The 14,251-nt window shown below is 49.0% G+C and overlaps 1 protein-coding gene across 1 annotated transcript in view; it reads left to right on the top strand.

The window, feature by feature from the left end:
- MIS18A (MIS18 kinetochore protein A) overlaps window positions 1-14,251 on the top strand; it is a 46,048-nt gene that overhangs the window by 16,909 nt on the left and 14,888 nt on the right. Inside the window, exon 7 of the transcript XR_005793182.1 lies at window positions 9,408-9,572. The gene's annotated coding sequence lies outside the window, so the exon portion shown is untranslated. The remainder of the gene's footprint in view (window positions 1-9,407; window positions 9,573-14,251) is intronic.

Genomic DNA, 14,251 nt, shown 5'->3' on the forward strand with positions numbered 1-14,251 from the left:
GTCACAGATTACACTTGTTTGTTAGCTTATTGTCTTTCTGTTGGAGGGTGATCTCCACGAGGACATGGCTGGAAGGGGATGCGGCCGCACAGTCAGTGCTCGTTTACGATTCAGCAGGATGACTTCTGCCGAGTCACCTGTCTAATTTCTCACATCTCCAGCCACAGTCCACTCTGCGGACTCTACTCTTGCCCGGCAGGCGCGCTCAGGTGTCCTTTTGGTGGCGAGCGCACCTGCGGCCCGGCTACCTCTCTGCACGGCTCTCCCACCTATAGCCAGACCCGCTCGTGACAAGCTGTGGCCTTTTGATCGTTCACTCCGGGCATTCTCCTGAAACCACTCTCCTTAAGGCTAGCAACGAAGGTTCCCACAAAGTGTTCCTATCTGTCTGAAATCCCTCCAACTTGCAACAATTTGCTTTTTTTTTTTTTAATTTAAGGTTTTATTTTGTTAAGTCATCTCCACACCCAGCGTGGCGCTCGAACTTACAACTCCAAGATCAAGTGTCGTGCACTCTGCTGACAAGTTTTCAGTTGTCCTCCCTTTTAGAATTCTCTTCCCAGTTGTCCATATTTCCTAGCCATGTGTGATGAAATATGCAGGACCAAAGTGGCACGGTTCCTGGGATCTGCTGTGAGATACTTCACTGAAGTCACCACACGGCAGGGGTGGTCAACACCATCGATTGTGGCCGGTCATCACTGACGAGATGTGGAGGCTTCGTTATGACTTGGTTTTTTGCGAGTGTTTGCAAGATTTTGTCAAGCCAAACCACGAGTGCACGCTCATGCTCCATCGTTAATGACCTCTGACCTGCCCCTCCTGCCCTCCCCCCCTTGCCACCCTCACCCGCTGCCCTCCCCTCGTTCTCTCTCTCCAGTCTTCCCTGGACACTTCCCGCCCTGTCCTGACTTCAGTGACCATCCTGGGTCTCCAAGTCCCCACAGCCCGGTCGGTCTCCCTCAGGCCCTGGTTCCGAATCCCCAGTGACCTGCACCCTCCCCCAGGTGCCCTCCGTGCGACATTGTCCTCTCTCGTGGGCCCTGGACCTGAAACACTGGTCACACGAACTCTTCGTTCCCTGCCCCTCCTCCAACCCACCATTGGGTCCGCCCTCCTTTCCCAAAGTCACGTTCCCCCGCCCATTTCTCCCTTAGGCGTCCTTACTTCTTGCTTGAATTACAGCAAAACCTTGGATGGCGAGTAACTTGTTCCGCAAGATAAACATTTTTAATAAATTTTAATTTGATAAACGAGCAATGTCTTGCAATACAAGTAGAACGTGCCACTGAATGTCACATGATCACAACTGAGCCAATGGTTCTTCTCTCTCTCTCTCTGCGGGATTGTGGATGATCATCTCCCGTTCTTGGATGCTCCGTCTCAGGCCATGGCGTTTGGCAGAGATCAGTGATTTTTCAGGACGTTGGAAGGTGCCCACAACTGGCACTAGTATTTTTTTGTCACTTCAAAGCACATGGACAGTCTTTTGCTTTTCCAGACAAGAGAAGCCTAGGAATGCTCGCTTCATTCTAGGTCAGCTGCCTGCAGATAGAGACCCTTTCCTCTGCTGTCTTGTTGCCAGTGACATTCAACACAGTATATGACAAGAGTTTATTAATACCGTCCTGTAGTCAAAATCCGCTAGAGTGAAAATCGTCCTGTGCAATAACCCTCCTCTCTCGTGTCTCCCTCACACCAGCCCTGTAAGTGCAGGCTAATTTATTTTTCTTCACAGTTTGTATTTTCTGTATTATTTTTTTATTATATTGCAGTAGTGTAATCATTTTTATATGAATACTTTTGGGTTGTGAAACAAATCATCTGAGTTTCTGTTATTTCTTATGGGGAAATTCGCTTTGATATTCAAGTACTTTGGATTACAAGCATGTTTCTGGAGCGAGTTATGCTCGCAAACCAAGGTTTTTTTTGTTTTTTAATGTTTATTTGTTTTTGAGAGAGAGAGAGAGAGAGAGACAGTCCAGGGGAAGGGGCAAAGAGAGAGGGAGACAGAATCTGAAACAGGCTCCAGGCTCTGAGCTGTCAGCACAGGGCCCGATGCAGGGCTTGAACTTGTGAACAGAGATCATGACCTGAGCTGAAGTCGGGCGCTCAACCAACTGAGCCACCCAGGCGTCCCAACCAGGGTTTTACTGTATTTAGTTGGTCTTCGTGCTTTAATTCCCTACCCCTGATCCAGTGAACATGCCACTGTCAAATGCATGTTCCCATGCTCGACATTACCACGTAGCACCCAGAATGTAGGCCTCTTGATCTGACTCCTGGCCCTTGTTCTGGTCCCAGATGGCTTCCTGGCTCTGTCTCCCAATTTGTTTACCTGGGACTCCGAACTTTTGCCAACCAGAACACTCTGTGTCTCAATATGCCGTTCTTTAATATGTATACAGTTTTTACTTGTCCTTCAAAGTCCTGCTTGGATGTCACTTCCTCCAGGAAGCCCTTGTTGATTTCTCAGTCAGAAGTAATTTCTCCCACTTCATTCCTAAGTTCCCTCAGGATGTTTTTCTTGCCTCATTTGATTTCATATTATAGTTATGTGGGAAACTTTCCTGCAAGACTAACAAGTTTTTTTTCCAGAGGCCCAACATGTAGGGACTCATATGTTGGAGGCAATTAATACTTGTTAAATGAAGAGAGAATTTTCATCTCCTGTCTACTTTGTACAGTCACGATGGTAAATGGAAAACTCTGAAAAGCAAAACAAAAATGTTTATACTAAAGCATTCTAGATCACTTTTAATATTTCAGAATTGACATATAAGGATGAAAGAAACTATCCCAATATGCACTGGTGGTGTGGGGTTAGAATTCCATGTTAACCATGTAAATAGGAACTCACGGGAAAAAAATACCAAACTGAACTCATTTACACGTGTAATTACCCACCTGTGATCATTCTGCGTTATCTATTTCCTCGTTCTCCTCCCACATCAAGGTAAAAAGTACTAACCAACTACAATGAATTCTTGGCATTAGGTGTGCGTGCACATGCAACCCTGTGGCTTGAAACAAGGTGCAGCATCGCCGCGGGCCTCACGCGCCACAGTGTGGGTGAGAAGCCTAGCAGATAGACGTCATAAGCCGCCTTCAAACGTGCGATGCACGAGAGGAGATTTGGAAGTAAATAGCATTGGGAATATTCTGTCAGTGGATCTTCCGTGATCGGGAAAGCCATGAAAGAAACCCACCGCCTTTATTAACATGGAAATCCAACAGGCACAGTCCTGTGGCCACCGGAAATAGTTGCTTTTTTTTTAAATTTTTTAAAAATGTTTTTTATTTATTTTTGAGACAGAGAGAGACAGAGCATGAGCAGGGGAGGGGCAGAGAGAGAGGGAGACACAGAATCAGAAGCAGGCTCCAGGCTCTGAGCTGTCAGCACAGAGCCCGACACGGGGCTCAAACTCACGGACGGTGAGATAGTGACCTGAGCTGAAGTTGGACACTTAACCGACTGAGCCACCCGGGCGCCCTGGAAATAGTTGCTTTTAAAACAATTTTTTTTAATGTTTATTTTTGAGAGAGAGAGCAGGGGGGCGAGAGCAGGGGAGAGGCAGAGACACAGAGTCCAAAGTAGGCTCCAGGCTGCGAGCTGTCAGCACAGAGCCCAATGCGGGGCTCAACCCCACGAGCCGCGAGATCATGACCTGAGCCAAAGTCAGAAGCTCAACTGACTGAGCCATCCAGGTGCCCCTGAACAAGTTGCTTCTGATGAGGTCTTGATAGGATAGGAAGGAGTCAGGGAGTGGGCTTTGTCTCAGGACCCTCTTTCCTTGTTGGGGGAAAGGATAATCCTAGAACTGGGGTAGACAGGCCCTTGAGCTTGAAGAGGCAAAAGAAAAGTGGTTACCCAGGCATCTTGGTGTTGGGGCTGTGGGGGATTGTAACCCCTCGGGATGCTCTCCAGGGGCCCATGGTCCCTGCACGGAGGGAGTCTGATGGGGCAGCCCTGGCCCACCCAAGGGCAGGGGACTTCTCTCGAGCCACTGGAGACTCACGGTGGTGGTGGGGGGGCATCCCCTGGGAGCTTATTAGTCTGCTGTGATCCTGGACCTGAGTTCGACAAGACCCCGGGGTGGTCCCTATGCATGTTCGAAATTGAGATGGGCTGTCTGGAGGACAGTGAATACATATCCTTTAGTACCCTCATCTGTTCGGTCACAATTAACGTTCTCTGAATATCCTAGTTGTTTCCTCTGCGCCTCGTTGAACACCCCATGAAGCAGGTGAGGATTATGCTCCGGCTTGGAGTTGGATTTTTTTCTCCCTAATCTGACCACAAGGGGCCGCATTTTACCACATAAATATTCATCGAGTCTGGCGGTCACCAGCTGGGGAGCTGCAGGAGGGCCCTTCCCGTGGATGGGTTGCCTCATCTCAATCTGGAGTTTATCCCTCTCCCTCATAAGCGAGCCCCTTCATTAAAGTCACGTTCAAGGCCTCTCCCCGCTAACCCCCACCAGATTGCCAGCAGCTTAGATTACTCAGTATTCATTCCTGAAATTGTCTACACCTACACTCCCACGAGCATTTCCCCAAGAGACTTAGGTTTTACACTGAGAAGTTAATTATGTTTTCTCTTGCAGTCACTTCTTAAGTTTCCATGACTCAGGTTCATTACTAACTCCCCTCCCCCAGTGCTTTCCGAGGGCTTATCCAGTGTTTGCCAGAGCACTTTGAAATGTTTTTTTTTAAACATTTTTTTTAATACATGAAATTTATTGTCAAATTGGTTTCCATACAACACCCAGTGCTCATCCCAAAAGATGCCCTCTTCAATGCCCATCACCTACCCTACCCTCCCTCCCCCCAACATTTTTAAAATTTATTTTTGAAGGGGAGAGAGACTGGGTGGGGGAGGGGCAGAGAGCAAGGGAGACACAGAATCTGAAGCAGGCTCCAGGCTGAGCTGTCAGCACAGAGCCTGATGTGGGGCTCGAACTCACAAACTGTGAGATCATGCCCGAAGCCAAAACCAAGAGTTGGATGCTCAACCACCTGAGCCACCCAGGTGCCCCTGCCTGAGCCCTTTGGAATTGCCAATCAAGAGAGAGGACAGCCTTCCTGAAAAAAAGCACATTTCAGATCACCTTGCTAATATGCCTGACTCACGGGACTTCCCAGGAATCCTAGCCGGTGTTGGTGCCATTCGTTCCTCTGGAAACATGAAGGAACGCTATTATCTTTTTTTTATGGGACAAGCCTTCAAAAGGATTTTATTCAGTTTAATACATTTTCCAAAACCTTAAAGTAAATTCAACAATCCTATTTTAAGTCAGGCTCGAAATGGAAGTTTTTATGTATGGGTATATCTACTTAAGCATTAAATTATTTTACTCAACAGAATGTAGCCCAGGCAAAGAGGTGCTGTGAGGCCAGACCAGACTGGGAAGCCTGGAGCCTTGGGGTCTGTGTCCTGCGTGCCTCTGACTTGCAGAGCAAGTCTTGTCCTTGGCTCCCAGCCTCGGTTTCCTCATTTGTATAATGAAGAGTCTTGACCAGAACGATTGATCACGTTCTTCCTTATCAGCGTACGTGTTTTGCTATTCCGATTAAGCATTGATTTGGAAAGGCAAACTTGACCAATAGCTGATAGGTCAGACAAAGCATCTGGAAGCAGATGGCCATTGACAATACTCTCCCTTTTGGAGAACCGAGACCACAGAAGAGCCTTCGAATGGAAGTACCACCCACATTTGCTGCCGCTGCTCCTGGCAGTGAGTCGTAGGTGGCTGCAGGTGGCGCGTCTTGAGGATATTCTTGAATCAGCTCATGGAATTCTGAATAGAATTAACACGTGGGCACGTGAACACTTTATTTAACAGCATCTCTGGTCACCACTGTTTCATCACGAATATTAATCCTTTTTTTAAATCTTTTATTTATTTTTAAGAGAGAGAGAGAGAGAGAGTGCGTGAGCGGGGGAGCAGCACAGAGAGAGGGAGACAGAGGCTCTAATACGGGCTCTGCACTGACAGAAGAAAGCCTGATGCAGGGCTTGAACTCACGAACCGTGGGATCATGGCCTGAGCCGATGTCAGACGCTCAACGCACTGAGCCACGCGGGTGCCCCAAGCATATTAATCTTTAAAGTGCATTAGTGATTTCTTTGGTCGTTGCTTGAGTTTCTTTCAGGGGAAGAGATGTGCGCCCCGCTGTAGTCATCTTACTGTTGTCGGTTGTCGTGCTGGTGTCTGTTCCTGGCTCCCCACCCCCATCACTGTAGCCCCTCAGCAAAGCCATAGCCAACCAGAACTTAAAGTCGTCAGGGCTGGGTGTCAGCCACAGAGCAGGGCCAGCAGAACCCCGTGATGCCAGCCCACCCGGCAGTTTCCACGGCAACCGCTGTTGTCTGTCTCCCCAGTCTGGAGGGGACCCTGGGAGACTCCATCCTGACGTGGCTCTGAAGAGAACCAGCACGGGGTGAGGCAGTCTGTGAATGAGGACACTTTGGTTCCAGCCCCGTTTTTGATTTTTCTCCATAAAGTTACGTCTTATTCACATGTATTTGCTCTAGTCCTGAAATGAGGATTTGAATTGAACTCTTCTGCGGTGGGCAGTTAACAGCATATTTAAAATAGACGCAGAGCCGTGGTCTGAGAATCACTGGACGGCCTTCCAATGATTAAGAAGTAACAGTCAGAATGCTTGCAGGAAAAAGAAAGACTTTTTGTCACTTAATGGAGGAAGCATTAGCAGGAGCCAAGATGAGGGAGAAAGGGTAAGGGATAGCCCCCAACCAGAGCAGCTCAGGTCTTGGATGTTCTTCTCGTAGTGAGACTAACATTTATTGTCCAAACCAGGGCTCAGGAGAGAGGGACAGGGGCAGACTTAACAATGAAGCCAAGAGGACAGATGTAAACCATCCGAGGCAAGCCAGCCTAGGTCACCCCACCTTTTGTGCTGCGTGGCAAGAAAGTCCTTGCAACAAAGATCCCTTCAGCTAATGGAGATTGAAAATCACGAGGCTCAAGTGATCAAGATTCCTGGTCCTCTGATGAGAGGAGTTGAGTGGGAGCAGCATACAAGAACAGAGAAGGGGGTGGTGGTGGGGGCGGTTGGCCAGCAGCCTGGGGAAATGCAACAGAGTCAAACAGAAGTGAACAAAAAGGACAGTGAGGTTGTCTCCGAGGAAGCACAACTTGGGGGTGGCCCCGGCCATGGTTTTGTGACTTCATCCAGTAAAGAGTATAATAATTATGATTTACGTTTGAACGGAAATACATTCACGTTTCTGGGGGAAAAAATCCCAACACAATTCGTGTGACAGCATTTGTGGTTTATGATTAATCCTGTTACCTAAAGAAATTCACTAAGAGTGAGCCTCAATACGCTTATGAAATATGTTTATTATTATCCTTGAAAAAGTAAACTGAGTTTCCCATACATAGGAAGCTTACGATAAGATAAAATAAACCAAAAAGGCTGTTTTATTATGATATTAAATATACTCACCTCGGGGGCAAGCATACATGGTCTTTGATCAAACGAGCTTTCTTGATGAAATAATCTTAAAACTTTAAAAAGTATGTTTTAGTCTGTTTTGAGCTGCTCTCACAAAATACCATAGACTGGGTGGCTTATCAGTACTGGAAATTTACTTCTCACGGTTCTGTTCCGCAGGTTGGACGTGAAGTCCAAGAGCAGGGTGCTGGCAGGTCAGGTTCTGGGGCACGCTTCTTCCTGGGCTACAGGTGGCTGTTTCCTCACTGTATCTGCATGTGGTAGAGATAAGACAAGGGGGGGTCTCTGGGCTCCCCCTTTTATTTTTAAGTTTATTTATTTTGAGAGAGAGAGAGAGAGAGAGAGAGCGAGCAGGAGGGGCAGAGAGAGAGAGAGAGAGAATCCCAAGCAGGCTCTGCCCTGTTTGCACAGAGCCCGATGCGGGGCTCAAACCCACAAACTGTGAGATCATGACCTGAGCCAGTCGGATGCTTAACCAACTGAGCCGCCCAGCTGCCCCTGGGGTCCCTTTTTTAAATAAAGGGTGCTGATCCTAATCATGAGGGCTCCATTTGCATGAACTATTCACCTCCCAAAGGCCCCACCTCCTGATACACTCCATCACACTGAAGGGGTAGGATTTCAACATCAATTTTGGGAGGGTCACGACATTCGGTCCATTGCAAAGTACTCAAGAAATGTATTTTTGCTGTAGAAAAAGTAGAAGACCCAGATAACCGAAAGAAGAAATAAAATCATCTGTAATCCAAGCACTGTAAATATTTTAGTATATATCCTTGCACACCATTTCTCATACATTTTACTTATACCTATAATTATTAAAATGATAGCTGTAATGATAATTATTATTACCGTATTAGGAACAGTTGTCAGCAAATGTCAGCAATTATACTCATAGAACATTGTTTTAGTAACTATATAATATTTCACAGTTTTGAAGAGTTCATTTAAGCAAATTCTTGGCATTAGGCATGGGGCTGTTTCCAGACGTTTTGTATTACAAACAATGAGGAATTGAACATCTTCTAGAGGAATCTCTGTGCATGCAGAGTGAGTGCATCTGGAATGTGTGACTTCACTGGGCCATCTGAGACCCGTTAACACTGGGCTCTACTTGTGATCTGATTGTGCAAAGCACACACAACATGAATGGAAGAGGGGACATAGTTTCTAGTTCTGGCCCAGACATATAACCCTGAGCACATACTGTTTTTTTTCTTTTTAATTTTTTTTTTAATGTTTATTTATTTTTGAGAGAGCAGGAGAGACAGAGTGGGAGCAGGGGAGGGGCAGAGAGAGAGGGAGACACAGCACCCGAAGCAGACTCCGGGCTCTGAGCTGTCAGCACAGAGCCCGACACGGGGCTCGAACCCACAAACCGCGAGATCATGATCTGAGCAAAAGCTGGATGGTTAACCGAGCCACCCAGGTTCCCCCTGAGTGCATACCTTAACTTCTCTATGTTTTAATTTTCTGATTCCTAACATCACAAAACTTAGACATAATTAACGCACCTTGTCCTTTGAACGGGGCTACTGTAAGGTTTGTTGGGTAATGTGTGGAAAACCATTTAACATTATAAAGCAGTTTACCCTTATAGGGACTTCTTATTTTCTTTTCAAAATGCCATTAAAATTTTTTTTTTAACGTTTATTCACTTTTTTTGAAAGAGAGAGACACAGCACAAGCAGGGGTGGGGCAGAGAGAGAGGGAAACACAGAATACGAAGCAGGCTCCAGGCTCTGAGCTGTCAGTACAGAGCCCGACGTGGGGCTCGAACTCATGGACTGTGAGATCATGACCCGAGCCGAAGTTGGATGCACAACCGACTGAGCTGCCCAAGCACCCCTCAAAATGCCATTTTAAAAAATTCTATTACATCGACTAAAACTGCTTCCAAGTTTTTTTTCTACATTCTCCAGGAACACTGATTTTAATGAACCAACCCACAAGCGTTGCGTAATTTGGAAGTTGTGGCCCCTGAATGAGCGCTTCCAGGGAGAAGCTACTAGAAGCCCTGGCTAATCAGACACCTGCCTGCCTGCATTCCAGCTAATGATCACAAACCAAAGGCAGAGGGAGCACAGGTTTGCAAAGGAAGTAACCCTTGGTGTGTGACCTGGGGGGGGGGGGGGCGGGTAGCTAGCTACCCAGAGTGATCTGGGGCTGATCCCGACCAGCCTGAGAGAGACAGAGGCCAGCCCGCTGTCAGAGATAACCACGGCTGTCGGAAGGGAAGGCTGGGGAAAATATTTTCGTAAAGAATCCTGGGAATCCCAGCTCCAGTTGGGGGCAAGTCTGGAGCAGGAATGGAAATTGGCAGGCGGAATTAACCCCAAGGAGACAATCCTGTGGCTGGAAACTGCGCGTGCCTCCCTCACACCTGCCGTTCACCCACAGGATGGAAAAGCGAGGGGGAGAATGCCATCGGGCAAACACGCAGGGGTCCAGAACCTCTCCTCCCTCTGCCCCTCGCCCGCAGGCCATCGGCGCACAATTCTGGGGGGGGGGGGTGTTGTGATGGGGGGCGGTGAACGGTGCTCTGTGAGGCCTCTGATGATCTTTGCGCTCTCTGAACGGATGAGTGAACAGCACAGGACACAGAGAGGGGGCCGAGGGTCTCCCGCCCAGCCTGGCTGAGAATGCAGCTTGTAGGAACCCCGCAGTAATTCTTGGGGTCCCTAAAAAAACAACATTTATTCCCACACACAGGGGAAGACGTCTTGCAATTAGAAGGAAACGGTAACCCCCCAACTGTAAGGACAACATTTCTGAGTTCCCCGAAAGGGGTGTTGTAAAGCTAGCGTATTTCTTCCCCCCCACCCCAACCCCGGAGATGACCCGAAAACATGAGTTCCCTGTAGGCGGAACCTTCCACGGAAGGTGAACTTTGCTCAGAAAGGGAGCAGGAAGGGAAGGGTATTTCTGGAAGTGGGAGCGCTGGGGCAGAGGGACAGGAGGACGCCCACTCTGCTCGTGCAGAGACGGACAGGTGCTAGCCTGGAGCCTTTCTTGGCTTAGCTGTGGCTGTCTCCACTGCAATTATTTTAGGTTCTCCCAGCGATTTTAAATATGCCATATAATGCTGACCAAGTAAATGTAGCAGCACATTCCCCCAGGTTTTAAGATTGATGAAAACAGGGACGACGCGGCATCATACTGGTGCAACGGACTTTTTATTGTAGTTGTTGTTTAAGTGCAAAGGAAGGCTGGTGGTACCTGATAAATAGAAAAGGCAAGAGTCTACTACGGACCATGAGTGGAAAACCACGGACGCTTCTGAGAGTAATTAATCCCCACTGCACAGTCTCCTGTGCAGAGTTTGGAGGAAAAACTCTTCAGCAGAGTTTGGAGGAAGAGCCTTCATTTGGAGCAAATAGGTAACTTTTCGGTTTGCCTTCAAAGATCAAGTTCCTAGTTTTGTTGGACGGCTTCATTTTTCAACTGCTGGCAAATCGGAAGGGAAGGGACAACTTTTATTTGGGTTTCTTCTCTTACATGTCGAGGTTGGGAACAGATGTGCAGAAGGTTCCATTTGGGGGTTGAGAGGTTAAAGGTCATGTTTTGAGCTTCCTGGACTCGGCATAAGGTGCCTTGAGGGGGTTTGTGGTGGTTAGTTATCTGAGGGTTTGGGGTCAGCCAACTTGAAGGGAGGGGGTGTGCGAGAAGGGAAGAGATCGGAGAGAGAGGATGCGAGAGTGCGGAGAGAGAGAGAAAGACTGTGAGTTGACTTAGTACATTTAGGAGCCACAAGTCACCCTGGAAAATTGTTTCCTCAAGACTGTTTTCACACAGGTAAGAAATAGGCTCACTGAGGGGTGCCTGGGTGGCTCAGTCGGTTAAGCGTCTGACTTCGGCTCAGGTCATGATCTCACAGTTTGTGGGTTCGAGCCCCGGGTCGGGCTCTGTGCTGACAGCTCGGAGCCTGGAGCCTGCTTTGGATTCTGTGTCTCCCTCTCTCTCTGTCCATCCCCCACTCGTGCTCTCTCTCTCTCTCTCAAAAATAAATAAACATTAAAAAAAAAAAGAAATAGGCTCACTGAAACTTCGTTGTTACCTCTTAGGGGGCAGCCTTGGAGGAATCTGTGTAAAACCCTTCTTTGGGGAGCCACATCCAGGGCTGTTAATGTTAGGGGGCTTTCTCAACTAAGAAAGAAGGCTGAGGAAAGGGGCTGTCCAAGGGTTGTGCCACAGTGGCCCGGCCAAGGGGGGTTGGGGGGAGCTAGAGAGAAATAAGATTGTACACCATCCAGTCAACCTACGAGAAGCTCAGTCCTGCCTTCTGGAAGGCCCGAGGGCTCCTCTGGACGCCAGCCGGGCGGCAGCGAGAGCTTGGGAGGAGAGACAGGAACTGCCCAAGGGGTCTGGTGGGGGTGCGGCCTGTGTGTGCGTCCTCTGGGGAGCTCCGGGAAGTAACTGGGGGGCAGGAGAGACGTGAGGTCCTGCCTCAAGTGAGTGGATTTAGGGATTTGCTGCTGGGGGTGGGGAGGCTTGGTGGGTACAGAACATCTATATTATTCAAAAACCATTTTTTTTTTTACAAGAGTGTATTTTATAATTACGAAAACAAAAACCCCACCGTCCTCATATTTGGGGGGGGGGGGGATTGGGGCAAGAATTGAGGCTTAGTTTGGTTCAAATGTTAGGGGCTGGTGGGACCCACGCTGTTGGTCGGCTTATCTCAGGGTTTGGGGACAGACAACGTGAAAGGAGGGGGTGTGGAAAAAAAGAAGAGATAGCAAGAGAGAGGGAGGGGGAGAGACTGTGCGTTGACCTAGCACATTGAGGAGCCTCAAAAGTCATCCTGGAAAATGGTTTCCTTAAGATCGTTTTCACGCTGGTAAGAAGTAGGCTCACTGATACTTCTTTGTTACCTCTATGGGACAGCCTTGGAGGAATTTGTTTAAAACCCTTCTTTTGGGGGGGCTCCTGGGTGGCTCAGTGGGTTAAGTGTCCGGCTCTTGATTTCAGCTCGGGTCATGATCTCGCGGTTCGTGGGTTCGATCCCCGCACTGGGCTTTGCGCTGACAGTGTGGAGCCTGCTTGGGATTCTCTCTCTCCCCCTCTCTCTCTGCCCCTCTCCCACTTATGCAGGCTGTCTCTTTCTCTGTCTCTCAATAATAAATAAATTAATTAAACAAAACCAAAACCAAAATACCCTCCTTTGGGGAGCCACATCCAGGGCTCTTAATTCTAGGGGGCTTTCTCAACTGAGGAAGAAGGGTGAGGAAGGGGGCTGGCCCTAAAGCAGGGAGGAGGGGGGGCGGGAAGGGGCGGGTTTGTTTCTGCCCTGCTCCTTTCTGTCAGGAAGCAGCTGGCTCCCGAGCCTCAGTCTTCTCCTCTGTGAAATGGGACCGTCGAGAGGCTCACGTGGTACCTTATAGAGTGGCTGAGGGGCGATAATGAAGCCTCTCCGTGAACACTGGTTTGTGAACTGCCACAGAAACGCGGAGCTCTGACCAGCAAGTTGGTGCGGTTTTCTTCCCTGCGAGGATGGAGTGTCCGTGGTGCCTCCCCCTCACCTCGCACCCGTTAATCATGGCTTCTGGGGAACGGAAACACAAACATTGCCAACGAGCCCCCTGCTCAGCATTTTCCTGCATTCATGCTGTGTCTCTCCCTGCTGGGGCCCTGCGTGAGAGGGTGGGGAGCAAGGGGGCCCAGGCAGCAGGTCCGGGGGGCCCTGGATAGAGTGCCACGCGGTGGAGGAAGAGACCCCCGCGCTCAGCCTCTCTCCCCTGATCTGCAACGGCTCAGAGATTAATGAACCGCTCTCGCGTGGCTCCGTGAGGCTGCGTGAGAGGCCAGGCCGCCCCTCCCGAATTCCAGGCATCCCCCCCACCCCCTCCCCCGCCTTGAAATACAAAATGGCAAGGCCGTATCAACCATCCTTCCGTCTGCCAGCAGAGTCTGGAGTCCTGGTCAGCCAGGGAAGTTTAATGACAGCTATATAAGTGATCCCGGATTTGTTTTGTGGGTTTTCCAAAGCAAGAGGGGGAAAGTAATTTTATTTTTATAAAGACGAGAAAACTACCCAGAAATACTTGCCAGCTGAGCCCTTTCTTCACGTTTTTATTTCCTAGCTTCTTGATCCCATAACTTCCCGGGCCTCGTGTGAGGCAAGTTTACTGTCCTAGACAAAGGGTAGTTTATATCCTTTTGCTGCGTGCCCAATGAGAGAAGGGGAGGACGTAAGAGAGACTCAGGGTGCAGCTGTTTCTTCTAGAAAATGCGAAGTCCTACTGGGGGAGTAGCTGCCTGTGTCCACAGATTAGAGAAACATCACACGCGGGGGGAGAGTTAGGACTTGTGAAGTCAGTGGGGCCCAAACCGTGTCTTCGTCTGCCCTAGCGCGCCAGAGCTCCACTGCAAACCCAGTTTGCGATCTCTCGCCTCGTTAGGTCTGAACAGAGAAGGAGGGTAGACAGATGAACGAAATTCTCGCATGAGTTTTATTTCCTTTGGCTCCAGTTGTTTGGGCGTGCCACACACTCATCTATCCCTTGGTCTATAAACAGCATGTAAGTCCATATATTCAATTCGATTAACAAGCTTTTATTGAGCACCTACGACACACCTGCAGGGGGACGCCGAAGAGATGTGCCATCAAGGACAGCGCGGAGAGTGGAAGGGACATGAGTACCAACCCCAGCTCCACCATCTTGTGACCTTGGCCGGCTACCCCCATCTTGCGACCTTGGCCGGCTACCCCCATCTTGTGACCTTGGCCGGCTACCCCCATCTTGTGACCTTGGCCGGCTACCCC

The sequence above is a fragment of the Herpailurus yagouaroundi genome, unplaced genomic scaffold, assembly GCF_014898765.1.
Source record: "Herpailurus yagouaroundi ecotype Mexico unplaced genomic scaffold, PumYag 162, whole genome shotgun sequence".
NCBI classification, from domain to species: domain Eukaryota; kingdom Metazoa; phylum Chordata; class Mammalia; order Carnivora; family Felidae; genus Herpailurus; species Herpailurus yagouaroundi.